We start from the raw sequence: 7802 nt of genomic DNA, 5'->3' as shown, positions 1-7802 counted from the left end.
CTTGAATTGGCAAAATATTACCGGAGGAGTCCAGAGAACTTACTTTGAAGTTGTGTCTGCCTATTAATCACACTGGTTAACTTAGATTTTAGTTTGATTTATAATGCCTCAGAAAAGCTGATGGAGATTTTGAGGAAGGGATAGAAAGGCAAATTCTTCTTGGTTTTTTAATTGTAGCTCTGCCTTGGTTGGTCAGTGTGCTGTATCTATTTGTGGTTTGGTGTCTTTATCTCTGAAATGGAATATAGAATAACAGCATTATCTGTTTTTAGGGCTATTGTGAGAAGTAAAAAGGTAGGTGCCTTTAAAATAGTGCATAGTAGATACTAAGTGTGAGAAAACAAAAGACTTTTGATTCTTATAATTGTGTACTCTATTAGCAAACATTTGCTATGTTGCTTGACATTTTGGATAGGCTACACTGAAGAGAGAGTGTCCTAAAAGAATGATTTCCTTTAAAATCTGCCTCTTGTGGGCCGGGCAAGGTGGCTCACACTTGTAATCCCAGCACTTTGGGAGGCCAAGGTGGGTGGATCACCTGAGGTTGGGAGTTCAAGACCAGCCTCGTCAAACATGGTGAAACCCCGTCTCTACTATAAATACAAAACATTAGCCAGGAGTGGTGGCGGGTGCCTGTAATCCCAGCTACTTGGGAGGNAAAATAGTGCATAGTAGATACTAAGTGTGAGAAGACAAAAGACTTTTGATTCTTATAATTGTGTACTCTATTAGCAAACATTTGCTATGTTGCTTGACATTTTGGATAGGCTACACTGAAGAGAGAGTGTCCTAAAAGAATGATTTCCTTTAAAATCTGCCTCTTGTGGGCCGGGCAAGGTGGCTCACACTTGTAATCCCAGCACTTTGGGAGGCCAAGGTGGGTGGATCACCTGAGGTTGGGAGTTCAAGACCAGCCTCGTCAAACATGGTGAAACCCCGTCTCTACTATAAATACAAAAACATTAGCCAGGAGTGGTGGCGGGTGCCTGTAATCCCAGCTACTTGGGAGGCTGAGGCAGGAGAATCACTTGAACCTGGGAGGTGGAGGTTGCAGTGAGCCCAGATCATGCCAGTGCACTCCAGGCTGGGCAAAAAGAGTGAGACTCTGTCTCACAAAAAAAAAAAAAAAAAAAATCTGCCTCTTGTACCCTGCAATTACATATGCTTTAATTCTGTATTACCAATCACTTTGTGATTTATGTTCATAATAATTCAATTTTCTGGCACTTCATTAGTTCATGAAAACTTCATGACAGGCACACTATTGTTGGTGATTCAGCTGGAAGAATCAACACAACTGTGTGAGCCACATTCCTGCCAAGTGTGTATTTTACTTTACATTTGTCTTTCATATTGTCATCATCATCATCATCACCCCACCACCATGACCATCATCACCATCATCTCACCACAATCATCATCATGACCATCTTTATCAATATTCTCTATCGAGCAATATTGTTCAACTTCCAGCTGTCAGTCAATTGGTTGGAGGCCTGTGGCCAGACTTACAATAAAGATCCTGGATTGGCCCATTTCCTCAGTCCTCTCTCACCTGAATAAAAATTCAGGTGAATAGAAATGTCACCTGAAGAGAAACCTTATGAAAACTTCAGCAAGTAGAGAACCTCCCAAACTATAAAGATTTGGGAGGCAGTTTACACTGCTTGACTAAAAAGATGGGCTTCTAAGAGGAGATTTTTTAAAGTGTCATATCTTTGAGGGATTCAGTATTTGGTTTTAGTGGAATATAGAGACTTCAGAGTCATAAAACAGACACAGTAATAATGATTTGTGATTGGGATGCAACTCTGTTTCAGGAGATCTTATACTGATATAAACATCTATTTTTAATTAAACTTTGTATTGCATCTATTTAAGATGTATAAAATAATTTTTGATATACATAGTGAAAGGGTTACTATAGTCAAGCAAATTAACATATTCATCATCTCACAGTTACCATTTGTGTGTGTGTGTGTGTGTGTGTGTGTGTTAAAATTATCCAAAATCCACTCTTAGAGAATTTCCAGCATATAATACAATACTATCACTATTGTCCTCATGTTGTACATTAGATCTGTATACTTACTCATCCCAGATATCTACAGCTTTGTACCCTTTGGCCTCTATCTCTTCATTTCCTCCTCTACTCTTCCACTCCGGATAATTACCTCTGTACTCTGTTTCTGTGTATTTGAGATTTTTGTTTGTTTTTGTTTTTTAGATTGCATATATAAGTAAGATCATGTAGTATTTTGTTTTCTGTGCCTGGCCTATTTAGCTTAGCATAATGTCCTCCAGTTTCATCCATGTTGCTGCAAATGGCAGTACCTCCTTTTATAAGGCTAGATAGTATTTCATTATATATACTCATATCACATTATACCACTATATACACACACACACACACATATATAGACACTATAATATATATTGTAATTCAAACAAATTTTTTTTTGAGATGGAGTCTTACTCTGTCACCCAGGCTAGAGTGCAGTGGTGCGATCTTGGCTCATTGCGACCTCCTCCCTCAGGGTTCAAGCAATTCTCCTGCTTCGGCCTCCTGAGTAGCTGGATTTACAGGCATGCGCTACCATGCCCGGCTAATTTTTGTGAGAGACGGGGTTTTTAGTAAAGACAGGGTTTTGCCATATTGGCCAGGCTAGTCTTGAATTCCTAACCTCAAGTGATCCACCCACCTTGGCCTCCCAAAGTGCTGGGATTACAGGCGTGAGCCACTGCTCTCAGACGTATAATATATATATTATATATACACATTATTATGCACACGCTTGTGCATGCGCGCACACACACACACACATATCCCACAATTTCTTTCTCCATTCATCTATTGAGGAACATGGAAATGCAGATACCTCTACCAGGCGCTAATTTTATTTTTTGGGGGTATATATCCAACAGAGAAATTGCTGAGTAATTTGATATATGTATATATGTGTGTAGGTTTATGTGTATGTGTGTATATGTATATAGAAATTTGGTGAATGAATCTTGTCATTTGTCGGGAAATTTTATATCCATTGTTCTAAGTTGTCTTCGGTATCTGCATCTTTAAGCCACATTTTCTATTTTTCAAGAAATTTGAGTTTATGAATATATTCATATTTGCTAATGCAACTAAGCATGTTATTATGCATGATCTACATGGCCTAGAAAAGGACAGTAAACATCTCTGTAAAATGACTGGAATATAAGTCCTACGTGGGTCCCCTGATGTGTGTAATGGTGCTGATGTTTAGTAATCTTTAAATAATGACCTTTCTTTGGAATCTGAGTTCCCACTGGTATAAAAGTAAATGAACTATTTATTATCCTTAGAAAAGTTGGATTTGGGAAGGGAAATGTATATTATACTATGAAACTGAAGAGAGAATGAGGGTTTGGGGTTGAGAGTGTGGGTCTGTATATAAAGTATGTGATCCCAAGACCATTGTGCTGAGTTCAGAAATTAGTAAACTGATCTATTCTGTTGACTTCAAGATGAAGAGAAGTGCTCTAAGTTGTGTGTCAAAGAACAGGTTATCTGGGAAATTGTTGGGTTCAGGATGAATAATTATTTTCCACGCTGAAATATTTAACCTTTGATTTAAAATCTCAGTACAGTCCTAAGTCCCAGCTCCATCTATGCATGAACATGAGATGCTATTTCTTGAGGAGAAAAACATATTTTCATGGAAGTGGAATGTTGAGTCTGAATCATAGTCACTTCTAAGTTTTAGGGCAGTTAGGAATGATTACTACTCCTATGTGTGTGTTTCAGAGGGATTAGTCAAGATTTTTTTAGGCTTTCATAGTACAAAGAAAGCAGTTGGATTGCAAAAGAATCTCACTATTCTAACATTAGTAAGGTGGGCAGGAGTTAGAGGAATGCCTAGTAGCCTCATAATTATTTTGATCCACTCAGTAAATCCATGTCAAAATTCAAATTAAGTACTAGTTTAAATCTACTCTCCCTTTCAGAAAAGATTGATTTCTCTTCACACATATTCAAGATAATCCTTATTTTGATTTGTCCTTGCAAGAGAGTTTCATTTTCAGTAAATAAATAAACAGGTACTCTGTAATAATTATTGGATAATTGAGAACTAGCTTTTAAATTTTTGAAGGCATCAAATTCGGGACAACAAAATGAAATTGAAAATTTGCATTAATTTAAAACATAAATCTTAACATGAATATAAAATGCGACTTAGATGTATTAGCTAATGATCTGTTGTAAAATTTTCTTTGCATTTAACCAAAGGTTTTGTAACTTTCTTAAATTTGTATGTAGGAGGAAGTTAGTAAACTAACCAAATACATCTTGGTACCCCTGAAAAGCTGACGTTAAGAAATCTCTTATAAGTAGAATTTTGCTGAGATTAGGAATATTCTTTCTGAAAAATTTCTGGTAGCGAAAATATTCCTTGTTAGAGCAAGTAATCTAGAAGTCCCTCAGTAACAGTAATATCCAACTTTCAAAAAGGGTGGAAGTGAGATAAGGAAACTTGAAAACTCAAATTTTCTAACATTTTAATTGAAAGCTAAAATGGAAAAAAAATGAGTTAAATTACTTAGAGTAGTATAGCAAAGTAGAATAAAGGAGAAATGTTTCTACAGGTTACAAGTTTTAATTTGTAATTAAAGCTACCAGCTTGTACCGTAGTTTGGTATGGTAATTTAAGCTACCAGCAGACCATCCACAGAAATAGCCTTTCCAACCTTTTCATTTATGTAAATAATTGATGGAGTGATAAATATTATTTGGTAACAAATCCTTTGAAGAATAAAAATAAATAATTTGGGAATAAATCCTACAGTAAATATGCGCAAATATCACTTCTAAGTGGCTCGTTGGTCTAGGGGTATGATTCTCGCTTCGGGTGCGAGAGGTCCCGGGTTCAAATCCCGGACGAGCCCACTTCATTTTCGCCCAATAAGCTTTAAGGATTTTTAAAGTATTTCCCCAAATATTCATACCCAAAAATATGTGCTTTCACCACATGAACAGTAGAATTGTCTTTGAAGCAGGCAAGTACTGAATCCCAGACCTCCTCTAAGGGCAGACACCGGAATGTTGATGCGGCTGCAGCGGCGCTCTCCCACCTCTGTCCATCTCTTCTCAAACCCCGAAAGAAAGGCCGTGGGCAGCTCGTGCGCGCTTGCGTGTGCGTGTTTGGCCGAGTGCTGGAGGGGAAACGTGAGCTGCAGTTAACCGATTATCTTCCTCTTATAGGAAGGAGAATTTTAATTTCCACTTTTAACTCCAGCTTTGGTCATCACTCTCTGACTCCTAGTGTTTACTACTCCCGCCATACTGGAAAGTAAGTCTCCCCAAGTGCTGCTGGTGCCGCTGCTCCCACTGCAGTCGACTGTTAAGGTGTCACACTCCTGCCTCTCCTGCTTTCCCGGGTCAGAATTCATTCCTTTATTCCTTCAAGGGATGCATAGCCAATGAGCACGGCATGTCACCTTCAGTGCCGAAAGCTATGGAGGCAGTGATGGAAAAACATGGTTTCATTTCTACAGAACTTAATATTACAGGTACTTAATTATTTACCATGATGACGCGTTTTGAGAAAGTATGGAATTCCCATGGAAGTATATAGCACCGGGGCTGACTGTTGACTCTTCGGAATATTGCTAGCCCAGGTTCGTCTAACTGGAGAGAGAGACCACGAGGAGCAGTCATTAAGGCTGGAATCTCAAAGTTTTTCTCAATCCATGTTCTGGAAATTTGCGGGTACTTTGTTGAAAACGCTCAGGAGAATTGATTAACACTGGAATTCGAAAGAGGGAAAAAATGGAGAGGAAGATATCAATCCAGTTATTTTGCTCATGCTGTCTAAATTAAAATATTTCCTCAGAATAGCTGTTTTGTTTGCTTTTGTGGCCAAGACTGAAAGTGAACACCACTCCCCAACCCCAGTTTCGTTCTAGCTTCATGGACCTCACGGAGACTCAACTTGCCCTGCTCATCTTGGTATTCTGAAAGTGTGGATCTTTTTACCTTTCCTTTTTCTGACCAATTTTATGGGCCATTGAGTATGAAGATGCAGATCCTTATTCATAGGTGGGGTGTAATATATTGTCTCTTTTTATAAATAAAATATAAGTGTATAATTTATTTATAAATTAATTGTATAATTTATTTGTAATTTAATTTTATAACTTGGAATAGTATTACTTATTAAGTTTGAAATTCAAAAGGAACTTCCTCTAACCTCTGTTCATTAAGAATTTTCTCTGAATTCAGAAAGTCAGTTTGATGTCATCTAGGCAGAAAAGATTGAATGACCCTTCTCTACAAGGAATTTTACTATCCTAAGAGGGATAAGTTGGACATTTTGACATGTAAGAGTCTGATAGTAAATGACACAGGCAGGTCATTCTAAAATGGTTCCCAGAGTCAATACATTGGACTAATGGTCTTAGTTTCCAGTTATTTTTAGAGCTTAATTATAATTATGGACCAGCAATCAAAGATCACTAGGCATCATTAGACACTGAAGTTAGTGTCTAATCTGAGAAACAGGGATTTTTTAAAAGCTTTTTTTAGAAAGGGAGAGAAAGAATGCTGTACAAAAGGATAACTCTATAGAAGTCTCTTGAAATTAAAATTATGAGAGTAGAAAGAAAAAACTTAGAACAATTGATATAAAACCTGAAGGGCATCTCCAAAACGTGGAGTAAAAATATAAAGGGAAACTCCAGCAACTGTGATCTTGATATATACTCAAATGAGTTGAAAACCCATGTCCACACAAAAACCTTCACATCAATGTTTATAGCAGTTTTATTTGGATTTGCTAAAACATAAACAACCAAGATGTACTTCTGTAGGTGAACAGATATATTTAATGCAAAGTGTGGCACAAGGGATGGACTATTATTTCATGATAAAAAGAAAAGAGCTATCAAGACAGGAAAAGACATGGAGGAATCTTAAAAGCATACTGCTAAGTGAAAGAAGTCAATCTGAAAAGGCCACATACTGTATATATGATTCCAACTATACAACATAGTGAAAAACATAAAAATATGTAAACAGCAAAAAAGAGCAGTCATTGCTGGGAGGGAGAGAGGGAGGAAGGGAAGGATGAAGAGGTGAAGCACAGGGAATGTTTAGAGTGGAGATACTATTATACATGATACAGCAATGATGGACACATGTCATTATACATTTATCAAAGAGGAAAGAGTTACAACATAACCCATAAGAGTTACAACAAGGAGGACTGAACCTAAAATAAACTACAAATTTTAGTTAATATTAATGTATCAATATTGGTTCATCAGTTGTAACAAATGGACCACAATCGTATAAGACTTAATAACAAGGGAAGCTATAGGAAGGAGAGGAGAAATATGGGAACTGTTTGTACTTTCTCATCAATTTTTCTGTAAATAAAAAACTGCCTAAAATGTCTATTAATTTTTTAAAAGTACAAAGAACGTAACCAGGAAAGAGCAGTAAAAACAAAACCAAAAGTAGAGGAAGCATACTGGAGATAAAATCCAAGTAAAGGAAGAGAAGGAAGGAAGGAAGGAAGGAAGGAAGGAAGAGAGGAGAGGGAGGGAGGGAAGGAGGGAGGAGACGGAGGGAGGGAGAGAGAGAAAGAAAAGAAAAAAGAAAGAAAGGAAAAGAAAAGAAAAGAAAAAAAATTAGCTGAGTGTGGTAGCACATGCTGTAGCCCCAGCTACTTGGGAGGCTGAGGCAGAGAATCACTTGAACTGAGGAGGCAGAGACTGCAGTGAGCTGAGATTGCTCCACTCCACTCCAGCCTGGGCAACAGAGC

The 7802-nt window shown here is 37.5% G+C and overlaps 1 non-coding gene across 1 annotated transcript; it reads left to right on the top strand.

Annotated features, from left to right (window-relative positions):
• Positions 1-4851: 4851 nt before the first annotated feature.
• On the top strand, positions 4852-4923 carry TRNAP-CGG (transfer RNA proline (anticodon CGG)). Its single transcript has one exon. It is a non-coding gene; the product is annotated as a tRNA-Pro (tRNA).
• Positions 4924-7802: the final 2879 nt, after the last annotated feature.

Source organism: Rhinopithecus bieti, unplaced genomic scaffold (assembly GCF_001698545.2).
Source record: "Rhinopithecus bieti isolate Rb0 unplaced genomic scaffold, ASM169854v2 scaffold_51227, whole genome shotgun sequence".
Lineage (NCBI taxonomy): Eukaryota > Metazoa > Chordata > Mammalia > Primates > Cercopithecidae > Rhinopithecus > Rhinopithecus bieti.
Note: the sequence above shows the minus strand (reverse complement) of the source record. Positions and strands in the feature narration are given on the sequence as shown.